This window comes from Myxine glutinosa, chromosome 4 (assembly GCF_964187855.1).
Source record: "Myxine glutinosa chromosome 4, kmMyxGlut1.1, whole genome shotgun sequence".
NCBI classification, from domain to species: Eukaryota; Metazoa; Chordata; class Myxini; order Myxiniformes; family Myxinidae; genus Myxine; species Myxine glutinosa.
This window is the reverse complement of record NC_136264.1, coordinates 31,943,714-31,960,151: the sequence shown is the minus strand read 5'-3', so window position 1 is coordinate 31,960,151 and position 16,438 is coordinate 31,943,714. Positions and strand designations below refer to the sequence as shown.

The following is a 16,438-nucleotide window of genomic DNA, read 5'->3' as shown; positions in this document are numbered from 1 at the left end:
CAATGCTTGTTCAAGGCATTTGAAAAATTGCGGTCTCAGGAGGTACATGGGGGGGGGGGGGGGGGGGGAGGGGGGTGGGAGGGGAGTTTCCCCCCCAAATAGGTATTTTTTTGTTTGTTTGTTTGAAGTCTTATGATTTTGTTAGTATGGTTGTACATTCTGCCCTGTCTTCTAGCGTGCATTGAAATTGGTTTAAAATACTGTTATGTTTGTGGGGGTAGTGATATGTCAGGTAGATTTGTATAGGTATCATACTCCGGATGTCGGGTAAGAACCATCACCATGTAATAAGTTCTGTTTAGCTGAATGTCGGAGTAAGGTGTATCTTCGTCCCCGTCACGGGGTCACGGGTGGGGTGGGGGGGCATGTTAACTAGCTTAGGGCTAAGGATAAATTATCCCTTCTAAATCTTACCCTATGTGATTTATCCTTTGTTTCTTTTGGCACCGCATCATAGACACTAGTAGGGAAATGCCCCTTTAATTGCACTATATAATAACCATAAACCCAACCGGAAGCCAGTTCTGAGCACAGCCAGTTGGGAAACACCAGCTGCACTTCCACGGAAGACAGGCAGGCCGAAGACACACCCCGAGGAGCCGTGATTGGCCAGGGCGGAGCAAGAAGCGACTCGCTATTGGGCGGGAGTTGACCAACGGGAAGGCCGGGTTAAGAAGGGACTCGTGATTGGCCAGGGCGGAGCAAGAAGCTACCCATTGATTGGTGGAAGGAAGGCAGAGGAGGAAGCAGAGCACCGATTGGTGAGGACCACCAAGGACGACAGAGGCGAGCAAGAAGCAGCGCGCTGATTGGTGGAGAAACGCTGATGACGTCACCATCCGACGTTAAAATAACTCGAGGACTGACATTTTCTTTCTTGCTCTTGCCTTCGCTTGCCCTCTTGCTTTCTTACCCTCTCTGACCCTCCGATCTTGCCCTGTTATTGCTCTCCTCTGGTTCCCTTGTGCTTCTCCTTCACGCGTTCGTGCTTGGACGACGGGCTCCAGGAAGCAATCGGAGACGCCATCGGGAGACGTGCAGGGTTTTGCCAGGCAGAAACGACGCGTGGGCCACCACCCCCCCTCCCCCCCAAGCTGATCAGAGCTAAGTGCACGATAAACCCACACATTTTTATTTTCTAGTTTATTCCCCATTTGTCCGTGTTATAAGTCTGGTGTGAAGGATCCTATAGGAATTTAGTTTTACCGTTGTGTTTCTTGTTATCGGCATTTCTCTTAATAAACCCTTTCATTATTTTTTTGTACATTTCTAAACTGGGTTTTCATGCGAGTTTATTTTCCGCAGGTTGAAGACTGCCCGGCGGGATCGCTCAGGTAAGCGCTTCAGCTTCCTTGCTTAGAATAAATAAATTTCATCTTGATCGGATGAAGTTTTGTACTTGGGTGTGGTGCTGTTGTACTTGATCGGATGGGGAATAAAATATGTCAATGATGAAGTCATAGGTGCCTCCATTATGACGTCATAATTCGACATGTACAATACTTAATCTGATTAAGATGAAATTTCTTGAGCATCAAGGGATAAATTGGTGGGGGGAAAAAACAAAACGATGACGTCATCGGTCACGTGGTTCGGCCGCCATATTTGTTTTAACACAAAGCCTTAAAAGCCACCGAAAACACGTCCTGGCGATGGTCTGCACTCTCTGATTGCTCTTTCTAGTTTTGTCTTGTTTATGAGGTCGTTACTGTCCGAATTTGAGATCATCTTTTTCCGTAGGTTTTTAAAAAGTTTAAAAATAGAGAGAAAGAATAGGGGTGGCTTGCTGGAACTAGACGTCCTCCCACGTGACCGATGACGTCATAATTATCATTTAAAAAATTCTACAGGAGGAGGTGCTCCTATGGTGAAATTTTCGTGTCCATCTGACCAACAGTTTCAGAGAAAAGAAATTCATACTGATTGGATGAGGCATTATACTTGTCGAATTATGACGTCATAATGAACGTACTGCTAACATCATCATAAAGATATCTTATTCCCCATGGGGAGTACTTGACAACGCACCATGTTTCAATTTATTCCATGGAGCAGTTTTGGAGATACAGAGGTGCAACTTTTTTCCAAGATGGCGAACGTAATATGTAACATATGACGTGATACTTATGAATTTAAAAAAAAACTGTACAGGTGGAGGCGCTCCTATAGTGAAAATTTAGTGTCAATCTGACCCACGGTTGCCGATAAAATGAATAAAAAAAAGAAATGCACATACGTCACATGTACACACGCAACCGATCGCTTAACCTTATTTTCGCTTCGCGAGCGTAGGGCAATAATTGATGTAAATTATGAATAATAACGGTCTATTGTGGTAGTGATTGATTGATGAGGGTACGCATTCCACTGCAGTACTTACAACCTCCCAGCACGACACGCTGTCGTTCTGCTTTGCATCACTAAGCCAGTTTCCAATTCAGTTCGCTACTCTTCCAGCAGTTCCAGGCCCTCAATTCAAGATTACCTCACGGCAGTTCACCCAACTTGACGGCTTTGCAGCCGATGCATGCGTACTCAATAAACGGAGCCGACTAAGAATAATAGTGCGCACACAGTCGGCGTACTCGCAGAGGCGCCTCACGTTTCCGCGCATGCGCATCCATCAAGTCATAATTCTCCCGCTATTCGAATTGCGCATGCGCGTTAAACCGAGTCCGCCTTGTCTCTCGCTCGTCGGACGCGCATGCGCATTCAGCGCAAAGGCGCAGCGGAAAAGCGGGGTCGAGGTTCGGCGTTGGGCAGCCCTGATTCCCTCTGGCCTTTTCTTCACGGCGGGGAGCAGCGCGGCCACAGATTTTTCTTCAGTGCCGGTGCGCCTGTCGTCTGCGAGGCGGACAGGATACCTCGGGTGCAGTTTTTGTAATTCTATTTTTGTGAAAGGAATATCCTGTTCGGACGAGCGGCATCCATTTGTAATTATAGCGTTTCCTTCGATTTGGGTTTATTATCGACGCTATTGTCACCGATCTGAATGTGTTGGTTAATTTCGTCAGTGCTTTCCCCACAAGACGAGGTTCTTCGCCTCGGGCCTGCCGCTTGAGGCCTCACCCCATTATCGGTGGTAGAATGGAATGGAGTGAATATGTAGATAGATGTGTATATATATTTATATATAGGTATATATAAATTTTAATGCGCGTAAATGAGCGCCGGTGGAACATCTCTCATTGTGGTTTTGTTATAACGTCTTGGGCGGGAGGTAGCGATTGTGGACGGAAAATGGGAGGGTGGTGGGGGCCGAAAGGGCCGCGCCCCGCCCCGGCCGGCTGTGTGCGGCCTGTGCTATGGCGGCTGCAGATTTCCTCGTCTCCACTTGTGCTTCATTCCTCGTCAAATCGACCATTTTCTCAGCTTTAATCCTCTTTTGTACGACGCTTCTTCATAATGACAGCGCAGCATTTCTGAATGTAAAAAAAGAAATAAATAATTGCAGCAAAGGCGAACGTTATTTCCACACTATCATTCAGTCAAGGGGGCGATGGATTGAGGCAGAGACATTATTGGGAGCGTTTCCCTGGGTTTCACAAAACGATCCAAATGGCCACTCTAAGTTCGTTCGTGTAGACTCTAGAGGATTGCCGACATATTTTGTATCTGTAATAGGTCGGATATTGAAAATGTAATTGAGGATGATGGGGCACATGGACTTTGGCATTACTTGTAGATATATAGTTTAGGTATGGATGGGTGATTATATACCTGTGTAATGATTGTGATGTGTGAGAAGGGCCAGCTGTTGGTGTTTGATCATGATTCACCCCTTCAAATAAAAATAATAAAAACATGGACACGGTCACGCACACGGTCACGCACACGCACACGCACACGCACACGGACACGGACACGCACACGGACACGCACACGGACACGCACACGGACACGGTCACGGACACGCACACGGTCACGCACACGGTCACGCACACGCACAGACAGACAGACACACACACGCAGACAGACAGACAGACAGACGCACGCAGACAGACAGACGCACGCAGACAGACAGACGCACGCAGACAGACAGACGCACGCAGACAGACAGACGCACGCAGACAGACAGACCCATGCACGCAGACAGACAGACGCACGCAGACAGACAGACGCACGCAGACAGACAGACGCACGCAGACAGACAGACGCACGCAGACAGACAGACGCACGCAGACAGACAGACAGACGCACGCAGACAGACAGACAGACGCACGCAGACAGACAGACAGACAGACGCAGACAGACAGACGCACGCAGACAGACAGACGCACGCAGACAGACAGACGCACGCAGACAGACAGACGCACGCAGACAGACAGACGCACGCAGACAGACAGACGCACGCAGACAGACAGACGCCGCACGCAAACAGGCAGACAGATGCACGCACGCACGCACGCACACAGACAGACAGACGCACGCACGCAGACGCACGCATGCACGCACGCACGCACGCAGACAGACAGACAGACAGACAGACGCACGCATGCACGCACGCAGACGCACGCACGCACGCAGGCAGTCATACGCACTCACGCAGACAGGCACACGCACGCACGCAGACAGGCGCACGCACACACGCAGACAGGCGCACGCACGCACGCAGACACGCACACGGTCACGCACACGGTCACGCACACGCACAGACAGACAGACACACACACGCAGACAGACAGACAGACGCACGCAGACAGACAGACAGACGCACGCAGACAGACAGACAGACGCACGCAGACAGACAGACAGACAGACGCACGCAGACAGACAGACGCACGCAGACAGACAGACGCACGCAGACAGACAGACAGACAGACAGACAGACAGACAGACAGACAGACGCACGCAGACAGACAGACAGACAGACGCACGTAGACAGACAGACGCACGCAGACAGACAGACGCCGCACGCAGACAGGCAGACAGATGCACGCATGCACACAGACAGACAGACAGACGCACGCACGCAGACGCACGCATGCACGCACGCAGACAGACGCACGCATGCACGCACGCAGACGCACGCACGCACGCAGGCAGGCGCACGCACGCACGCAGGCAGGCGCACGCACGCACACAGACAGGCGCACGCACGCACGCAGACAGGCGCACGCACGCACGCAGACAGGCGCACGCACGCACGCAGACAGGCGCACGCACGCACGCAGACAGGCGCACGCACGCACGCAGACAGGCGCACGCACGCACGCAGACAGGCGCACGCACGCACGCAGACAGGCGCACGCACGCACGCAGACAGGCGCACGCACGCACGCAGACAGGCGCACGCACGCAGACAGGCGCACGCACGCACGCACGCAGGCAGGCGCACGCAGGCAGGCGCGGCGCACAGCACGCACACACGCACGCACGCACACACGCACACACAGAGACACACGCGCACACAGAGACACGCGCACACAGAGACACACGCGCACACAGAGACACACGCGCACACAGAGACACACGCGCACACAGAGACACACGCGCACACAGAGACACACGCGCACACAGAGACACACGCGCACACAGAGACACACGCGCACACAGAGACACACGCGCACACAGAGACACACGCGCACACAGAGACACACGCGCACACAGAGACACACGCGCACACAGAGACACACGCGCACACAGAGACACACGCGCACACAGAGACACACGCGCACACAGAGACACACGCGCACACAGAGACACACGCGCACACAGAGACACACGCGCACACAGAGACACACGCGCACACAGAGACACACGCGCACACAGAGACACACGCGCACACAGAGACACACAACGCGCACACAGAGACACACGCGCACACAGAGACACACGCGCACACAGAGACACACGCGCACACAGAGACACACGCGCACACAGAGACACACGCGCACACAGAGACACACGCGCACCACAGAGACACACGCGCACACAGAGACACACGCGCACACAGAGACACACGCGCACACAGACACACACGCGCACACAGAGACACACGCGCACACAGAGACACACGCACACACAGAGACACACGCACACACAGAGACACACGCACACACAGAGACACACGCACACACAGAGACACACGCACACACAGAGACACACGCACACACAGAGACACACGCACACACAGAGACACACGCACACACAGAGACACACGCACACACAGAGACCACACGCACACACAGAGACACACGCACACACAGAGACACACGCACACACAGAGACACACGCACACACAGAGACACACGCACACACAGAGACACACGCACACACAGAGACACACGCACACACAGAGACACACGCACACACAGAGACACACGCACACACAGAGACACACGCACACACAGAGACACACGCACACACAGAGACACACGCACACACAGAGACACACGCACACACAGAGACACACGCACACACAGAGACACACGCACACACAGAGACACACGCACACACAGAGACACACGCACACACAGAGACACACGCACACACAGGACACCCACACAGAGACACACGCACACACAGAGACACACGCACACACAGAGACACACGCACACACAGAGACACACGCACACACAGAGACACACGCACACACAGAGACACACGCACACACAGAGACACACGCACACACAGAGACACACGCACACACAGAGACACACGCACACACAGAGACACACGCACACACAGAGACACACGCACACACAGAGACACACGCACACACAGAGACACACGCACACACAGAGACACACGCACACACAGAGACACACGCACACACAGACACACGCACACACAGACACACACGCACACACAGAGACACACGCACACACAGACACACACGCACACACAGAGACACACGCACACACAGACACACACGCACACACAGAGACACACGCACACACAGAGACACACGCACACACAGACACACGCACACACAGAGACACACGCACACACAGACACACGCACACACAGAGACACACGCACACACAGAGACACACGCACACACAGAGACACACGCACACACAGAGACACACGCACACACAGAGACACACGCACACACAGAGACACACGCACACACACGCACACACAGAGACACACGCACACACACGCACACACAGACACACGCACTCCCTGGTAATGTATGTGCTTACCGCAATCTCCCATCCCCTAAATCAATTAAAGCTACAAATGGATGGATTTAATTAATTTGGTGTTGCTGTAGCACAGGCATGATGAGTGAAATGGCATCCTGTGTTGGAGTTCCTTGTAGCCTCATAAATCGTGCTGTAAGCAATAAAATGTAACCTTGAAAAAGGGTGCTTGGTGATTTGGTACAATAAAAAAGTTGCTTTATTATGTTTACCAAAGTTGTTTTGAGCTTAATCAATTTGTCATTTATTTATTCATTGGCCAGTTGTGTGCATTTATTACTCGGGGTGCTAGGGGTCTCAGTTACTTAAAATTTTGCTTTCAAATCTGTACAAAAATGTATGCTCTTCTAGTTTTCACAAAATTGTTTGATTTGCTACAATATTGTCACACCGAACCAAATATTTGGTGATGTGCTTTGAAAGCAGCTTTAAATATTCTTTGCACTAATGTAGCTCCTTGATGTTTACACAGACCGAGTGTATCTGATCGAGATGTTTTAAGATAACGAAGGGTGGAATTGGATACTTGTAAGCATTAGGATAGAGAGGTACATGGATATTGATAGGACTGGTGGAATATCTTGGGTATGAATGGGTGATTGTGTATGTGTCGTGATTGTGATGTCTGTGAGCGAGTCTTGTTCAAAATGCATGTACTTTCTGTGTTTGTTTTTTCCTAACCCAACAAACCATAACGTTCATCCCTTTAAAATATAAAATAGACAAAACACCTTGCCAATGTTCCACTTCCTACCTGACCATCCTTCTGCCACACCCTCTTTCCCTGCTCTTCCTCCTCATCCTCATCCTGCTCCTCTTCTGTTGAATGAAGCAAATTGTTAAGGTTTGGTTAGCTGGTGTCATAGATGATGAATACAGTAGTTGGATTTGATTGAGGGGTAGATGACAAACAAGGAAACTACGCAGGAGGCCGCCATTTGGCCCATAATGCCTGCGCCACACCAGAACAAATGTATTAATCAGAACGACATTTCGTTGAGGGGAGGAGTGTAGATGACCACAATGTGATGTGCTCAGGCATATTCATGGGGTACTAAAATAAAAATGGGGAAATATATTTATTTTAATTATAAAATTGTTTCCCCTTTTCCATGGGTGTGCAAATGTAGTTTTTGGGTGAGAAAGATACAACACTAATCATACACCACCCCTTGATGAAACCCCCACAGATATTACGTTCTGCACAGAATTTTTTGTTTTTGTATAATTAGTCGAGGCTCGTATGAGAGCTAACACACAGAACATATAATAGAGTGGGAGGCGGATGGAGAGGAGGAAGCACAACAACAGTAGGGAACAGGAACATTAGGAGATCTGTGGAAGAGAAAGGGCTGGGGCAAGGTACACAGGATAAACAAGATGGACACTACAGGGGCTTTCAGGAAAGAAAACGGGGAATTTGAAGGAGCTGGGTTTAGGTTAGATTAACGGAGCTAGAAAAGATCATTGTTTTGGATGGGGGAAGATACGAGATGGTGGTGAACAGCTGTTCTAAAGACCTGGAGGGACGAGTGGGATTGAAGAGAGTGTGGGAGTTTGTTCCAGAGGTGGGAAGAAAGGGTGAAGGTGAGCAGAGAGTCTTGATTTTGGCAGTTTTCACCACAAGAGGGTTGCTGGCAGACCTTGTGTGTCCTGCAGGAATATTTAGGGAAAATAGCACAGACAGAGAAGGGGGTGCAAGGTCGCAGAAGAGTTCGTAGAACACAAAGACAACCAACCTGCCTGTGGTGAGAGAGTGAAAGTCCCTCAGATTCAGGGTCAGCTACATCGCGGGAGATTCCAATGATTCTAAAAGCGTTTATTTCTACAGCGTGAAGCCGAGATAGGTGTGAGGCAGGTGCACCAACCCATAGGGGAGAGCAGAATTCCATCAAGCTGCGGATGAAAGCTTTGTAAGTGGCGAGGAGCTCAGTCGTGCCAAGAAAGGACTTCGCACAACCGAGGATGCCCAGATGGCGTCTGGTTTTGGGGGCCAGCTTGGAAATGTGGTTTTCCCAGGAAAGGTCATGACAGATAATGAGACCCAAAAGCTTGAGTGACGGAACTTCTTTGACAGGATTGTTGAGAAAGTAGAAGGGAGAGGTTTTCCAGACAGTCTTTTCGGAGAGACAGTGAGGGTGTGAGATCTGTCAGGAATGAAAGACATGTTCCAAGTATTTGAACAGTTTGTGATTTTTGTCCAGGTCTGCAGAGAGTGAAGAGGCTGCTGCCTGCTGATCTGAGGGTTTTTTGTTTTTTTTGTATACAAGATTGAGGCTCGGTGAAAGAGCTAACATGAATCACATAAAAAGTCAACCGACACATAAAACACAAAATAAGGGGAGCGGAACACAAGATGGGGAGAGAGGGGGAAGGACACAAACACAACATTTGAGAGCAAGATACCGAGAGAAATGTGGGAGGGGGAGGGCTTGGGGGGAGGTGGAAGAGTTTTCAAACATATCAACACTGCAAGGACTTCCAGGAAAGAAGTTGGAATTTCAAAAAAAGGTGTATCTGGGGTGAAAATTAGCGGGGGTAGAAAAGATAAAGGTTTTGGATGGGGGAAGATAAGAGATGGTGGTGAACAGCTGTTTTAAAGACCTGGAGGGAGGAGTGGGATTGAAGGGAGTGGGGGAGTTTGTTCCAGAGGAGGGAGAAAAGGGGAATGAAAGAGTGAAGGTGAGCAGAGAGCCTAGATTTTGGCAGTTTAACCATAAGAGGGTTGCTGGCAGATCTTGTGCGACCTGTAGGAATATTTGGGGGATAGAGCACAGAGCGAGCTGGGGGAGCAAGGCCGGAGAGGAGTCAGTAGAAGACAGAAAGACCACCAACCTGTCTGCGGTGAGTGAGTGAAAGGCCCTCGGATTTAGCTTCATCGCAGGAGATTCCAATGATTCTGAACACTTTGGTTTCAACAGCATGAAGCCGAGCTCGGTGTGAGGCAGGAGCACCAGCCCAGAGGGGGGAACAGCATTCCATTGAGCTGCGGATGAAAGCCTTGTATGTGGTGAGGAGCTCAGGTGCGCCAAGGAAGGACTTCGCACGACGGAGGATGCCCAGACGGTGACTGGCTTTGGAGGCCAGCTGGGAAATGTGGTTTGCTGAAGAAAGATCATGGCAGATAGTGAGACCCAAAAGCTTAAGCGACAGAACTTCTTGGAGAGGATTGTTGAGAAAGTAGATGAGAGGGTTTTCCAGTCGGTCTTTTCGGAGAGACATAGTAAGAGTGTGGGATTTTTCAGGATTGAAAGACATGTTCCACTTGCTTGACCAGTCTGATTTTGTCCAGGTCTGCAGAGAGTGAGGAGGCTGCAGACTGCCGATCTGAGGGATGAGGAACGGAGCGGCAGATAGTGGAGTCATCAGCAAAGAGATAGAGAGGATTTTCCAGAGAGTCGGAGAGATCATTGATGAAGTCCAGAAATAGCACAGGGCCCAGAACACTACCTTGGGGAACTCCAGCCAGAACAGGAAGGGGAGATGAGAGAAATCCATTCAGGGCCATACGTTGCCTACGACCAGAGAGGAAGTCCGCAAGCCATGAGTGGAGATTTCCATAGATACCATAGGCGGAGAGTTTGGTGAGCAGAGCTGGGTGCCAGACCGTATCGATGGCACGTGATGTGTCAAAGGGGACAGCTCTGATTTCATGTTTGGCATTGAGGACCTCCATCCATTGTTGAGACAGCAGAAGCAACATGTCCAGAGTAGAATGACCTGGTCTGAATCCAAATTGATGATCAGAGATCAAGCCATTGGAGAAGAGGAAGGATTTGATATCCGAAGCAATGATGGATTCCATGACTTTGCTGATAATTGGGAGCAGGCTGATTGGTCTGTAGTTGCATGGATCTGTTTTTGCACATTTTTTGTGTAAAGCGGTAATGTTTGCTGATTTCCAAGATGCTGGCAGATGACCTTGAGCAAAAGAGGGTGAAAAGAACAGAGAGAGGGTGAGATAGAGCGGCAGAGCAGGATTTTAGGACCCGTGGGCTGATGCCGTCTGGTCCAGTTGCAGAATCAGAGTCGAGGTTTGACAAAAACTTATCCACCTTGTCAGGAGAGAAGGACACAGAGTCCAGGAGCAGTTGGGTTCCACTGGGATGGTGGGAACAGAGAGATGGGTTTGGGACACAAGATTTTGAGGCAAACACAGAGTTGAGGCATTCGGCTTTGTCACGTGCGGTGTCAACTGTGTATCCATTTGAGGTAAGGGAGGGGGTGGAGGGGGAACAAACACTAGAAACGGATTTGATCAGACTCCACCAGGATTTTGAGGAAGGAGACAGGTTTGAGAGTTCAATCTTGAGTGTGGAGAGATAGTGCATCCTGGCACTCCTGAGGGTGGACACACACTTGTTCTGAGCTTGGTGGAAGGAACTGAGATTGCCTTCAGTTGGATTTGCCTTCCAAGAGGCAAAGGCAAGTTGTTTCAAGGCAACTGCCTCACCACAAGATTCCGTGTACCATGGACGGGAGGAAGGGTACGACAACTGAAGACGAGGTGGGATAAATATGTGCATGAGAGAGAGCAGTTTGTTTTGGAAGAATTCCCAGGAAGAATTGATGTCAGAGGCAGTAGAGATGGGAGACCAGTCCAGATGATTGATGGCTGCTTGCAGACCGTGCCAGTCAGCCCGAGTGAAATGCCAGACTCGTCGGCGCTGAGGAGGCTCTCTGAGAATGGCCAGAGAGATGTCCACTTTAACAAGCACATGATCAGAAGAACCGATTGGAGCAGAAGAAGAGCAGCATCCATTTGCAGGGAAGTTTGAGGGTTGAGATATGGATCTGCAGAGACTGGAGTCATCAGCAAAGAGATGGAGAGGATTTTCCAGAGAGTCAGATATAATTGATGAAGAGCAGAAAAAGTACAGGGCCCAGAACACTGCCTTGGGGAACTCCAGCCTGAACAGGAAGGGGAGATGAGAGAAATCCATTCAGGGCCACACGTTGACTTCGACTAGAGAGGAAGTCCGCCAGCCATGTGTGGAGATTTCCATGAATAGCATAGGAGGATAGTTTGGTGAGTAGGGTGGGGTGCCACACCGTATCGAAGGCACAAGATATGTTGAGGGAGACTGTTCTGATTTCCTGTTTGGCATTGAGGACCTCCATCCATTAAGACAGCAGAAGCAGCATGTCCAGAATGAAACGTCCTGGTCTGAATCCAAATTGATGATCAGAGATCAAGCCATTGGAGAAGAGGAAGGGTTTGATATCGGAAGCGATGATGGATTCCATGACCTTGCTGATGATTGGGAGTAGGCCGATTTGTCCTTGGTTGCAACAATCTGTTTTTGCACCTTTTTTGTGTAAAGCGGTAATGTTTGCTGATTTCCAAGCGAATGGCAGATTACCTTGAGCAAAAGAGGGTGAAAAGAAGAGAGAGAGGGTGTGATGAAGCGTCGGAGCAGGATTTTAGGGCCTGTGGGCTGATGACATCTGGTCCAGTTGCAGAATCAGAATCTGAGTCGAGGTTTGACACAAACTTCTACACCTTTTTGGGAGAGAAGGACACCGATTCCAGAAGCAGCTGGGTATGACGGGGTAAGGTGGGTACAGAGCGATTGGTTTGGGCACAAGATTTTGAAGCAAACACAAAGTTGAGGCATTCAGCTTTTTCACATGCAGAGTCCGCTGTGTAGCCGTTTGAGGTAAGGGATGGGATGGAGGGGGAACAAACACCAAAAACAGATTTGACCAGATGCCACCAGGATTTAGAGGAGGGAGACAGGTTTGAGAGTTCAGTCTTGAGAGTAGAGAGATATTGTTTCCTGGCTCTCCTGAGGGTAGACATACACTTGTTCTGAGCTTTGTGAAAGGAATGGAGATTGCCTTTCGTTGGATTTGTCTTCCAGGAGGCGAAAGCAAGTTGTTTCAGGGCAACTGCCTCACCACAAGATTCTGTGTACCATAGATGGGAGGAAAGGTATGATAACTGAAGACGTGATGGGATGAATTTGTGCATGAGAGAGAGCAATTTACTTTGGAAGAATTCCCAGGATGAGTTGATGTCAGGCGGTAGAAATGGGAGACCAGTCCAGATGATTGATGTCTGCTTGAAGACCGTGCCAGTCGGCCTGAGTGAAATGCCAGACTCGTTGACACTGAGGAGGCTCTCTGAGAATGGTCAGAGAGATGTCCACTTTAACAAGCATTTGGTCAGATGAACCGATTGGAGCAGAAGAAGAGCAGCATACATTTGCAGGGAAGTTAGTCATAACCAAGTCTAGAAGAGATGATGTACCGTTTACTGAGATCCAGGTTGGGAAGTTGACAGATTGTTTCAGTCCCAATGCGTCCAAGAAGTCCTTTGCTGAGGTGCCGTGGCTGGTGAGAGAGGTACCCACACCCAGCCAGCTGGCATGGTGACAATTTAAATCGCCACATCTGAGGAAGAGAGAGTTGGGATGAGTGGATCGGAGTTGGTCCATGTTGTTGGACAGGGATATGTAAATGGAGTTATCATTGTTTAGTGGATGGTACAACACATATAAAAAAAAGGTGGGAGCGGAGGGGAAGCTATTGCCAGAGGTACTCATGGGGTATGCGAGGTGTAAGAGCAGTACACGGAGAGTGAGAAATTGTGTTTTATGTTCAATGAAACTCCGCCACCAGGATGAGGCTCAGGTCTATCATACCGATAGAGGGAGTAACCAGGGAGAGATACTTGGGAGTCAGGGATGTATTGAAGGAGATCTGAAGGGTCTCTACACTAGCAACGGCAGGTAAAAAGTGCCTGGTGAGTCAGAGTCAATGAAAACACACACACATGCACACACACATGCACACACACCACAAAATGCCTCATTAACATTCATATCTTATTTAGAAAGTCCCGTTAAGTTTGAAGCTCTGAAGATTAAATATAAAAAAGCTATATTGATTTCCACAGTGACGCACCTTTTCATTAAATGCATTCTTGACTATTCCAGGCAAATTGTTCTGAAAAAACCAATTGCGTGGGTGAGAAGCAGAACCAAATGACATTTGAACAGGAATTTGGGCAAAACACAAACGTCTGCATGGAATTTTTTTCCCCCATTTGCTTCCTAAAAAAATAGAAATGCTATGACACAATGTGACAAAATTCTTCGAATGGCTGAAATTGTTTTTTTTGTGGTTATTGTTTCTTTGTTAATGTAATTATCTTGGAGCAACTTGGCACACAAGTTCCTTTTTTAAAATTGTATTTTGCTTTCTTCTACGCTGTTGCAGTTCCAGCTGTAAAGTGGTCAGATCCACATATTTTGTTGTTTGCATTAGATTATAGACTAAATTATAAACTAATTTGGTTGGGTAGAAAAGATGGATATTAAAGATTGCAGGTATGAATGGGGAATGAACTTGGATGCTGCACTACCTATTTGAGATCCAAGAATGAGGAATGCGATTCAACTGTCTCAGAAGACAAATGGGCGCAAAGAGGAAAAGGGTCCAAGGAGGGCCGCAAGCCTGGATGTTGGGAGTTTTACCGTGGGTATTACTGGAAAAATGCATGCATTTGGAGGGCTGTTGGAAATAGGCATTTGAAGGAGAGGATTTTTAAAAAAAGAAAAAAAAAAGTATTTATATCTTTTAAAAATAATCATTATGTTCATTATAATAATAAAAATCAACGGAGGTGCAAAGTGCCCCTCCCTTTATATGGAACGGTTTATCTGCATGCAACTTTAACATAGGGACCGAATATTAGTTTTCGGCTTCGACTGGACGAAATTGGCTGCAAATTTCAGAAGTAAATGGTTTGTAATATTTTCCCGATTTCAGAAAAGGCCGTTTCCGCATTCGTAAGTTTTATTAAGAAAACCCTCGAATCCACGTTGGTGTCTGTCAGTCTGTCCATCCATCCACCCAAAATGTGTTGGCGCTCATATCTCAAAGGCTATAAATTGAAACTAGCTGAAACTTGGAATAAACATCGGCCAATACGTCTAATTAATGTCTGTCAAACCAAATTCCACATGAGTGCCAGAGTTTTTGCTTTATTTTTTTCTATACACATAGTCACGTGAAAAAGTAAGTACACCCCATGTAAAGTTTTGACTTTTTCAACATATTTCAACATACAGCTATTTCATCTTCATTTCAACAATATTGATAGATAAAGGTGATATAATACAACAAATATCATGAAACATTTACATTTTGTAGTCCATGTAAACATTTACATCCCTGGTGTTGGCTTAGCGGTTAGGGTGCCGGCTTGGGATCCTAGGATCCTGGGTTCGAATCCCAGTCGATTGCTGAATTAACGCCAGGGGGATTGATTCAGCCTGTCATCCTTCCGAGGTCGGCAAATTGAGTACCAGCTTGCTGGGATGAATGATCACGGTGTGTACCCCGATTTAGAATAAGTACACCGTATCCCTGCGCATCGTAAGAGCGTGACCAAGGGTTGGCGTCAGGAAGGGTATCCGGCCATAAAAACATTGCCTCAAACAGGGAACCACGATTGTCATGGGGCCCGCAAGGCTAACCCCCGCTCTAGCGGGGAAAATGGCCTTAAAACGATCATTCATATATTATATATTTACATTTTGTAGTCCATTGTACAATTTAAATAAACATAAATGTAAATTTCACATGTGGAAAAAGTAAGTACACCCCCCTACATTTATCACGACTTCAAATACCTAAAATTAGAATCAGGTGCACCTGCTCAGGTGCAAATGATTAGAACATCGTTAGAGAGGATCTTGGAGGAACCTGTCTTATTTAAACCTCAGACATTGTTTGGTTTGCTCTTTGTTGTTGAAATGTGCTGCGTCACAATGCCTAGATCAAAAGAGCTCTCTGAGGCCTTCAGAAAGAAGGTTATAGATGCCTACGAGTCTGGGAAGGGATTTAAAAAGATCTCCAAACATTTTGAAATCAATCATTTGACTGTCCGGAAGATAATCTACAAGTGGAGAAGATTCCAAACAACTGCCAACTTGTTCAGGCCAGGCCGCCCCAGCAAGTTCAGCCCGAGAGCAGACTGCAAGATGCTGAAAGAACTCTCTAAGAACCCCAGAATGTCATCACGGGACCTACAGGTAGGTCTTGCCACTGTTGATGTCAAAGTGCACGAGTTTTCCATTAGAAAGAGGCTGCACAAATTTGATCTACAAGGGAGGTGTGCCAGGAGGAAACCTTTGCTGTCCAGAAAGAACATCAGGGCAAGAATAAAGTTTGCCAATGAACACCTCGGCAAAGACAAGCGCTTCTGGAACAATGTGCTCTGGACAGATTAGTCAAAGGTAGAGCTATTTGGCCACAGTACCAGAAGACATGTTTGG

At 48.3% G+C, this 16,438-nt stretch overlaps 1 protein-coding gene across 2 annotated transcripts in view; it reads left to right on the top strand.

The window, feature by feature from the left end:
- The first annotated feature begins 2,648 nt into the window (after nt 1–2,648).
- LOC137424575 (guanine nucleotide-binding protein G(I)/G(S)/G(T) subunit beta-1) overlaps nt 2,649–16,438 on the top strand; it is a 93,205-nt gene continuing 79,415 nt past the window's right edge. Inside the window, exon 1 of one of the 2 annotated variants that reach the window (XM_068112163.2) lies at nt 2,649–2,869. The gene's annotated coding sequence lies outside the window, so the exon portion shown is untranslated. The remainder of the gene's footprint in view (nt 2,870–16,438) is intronic. The other variant, XM_068112164.2, reaches the window with a different exon arrangement.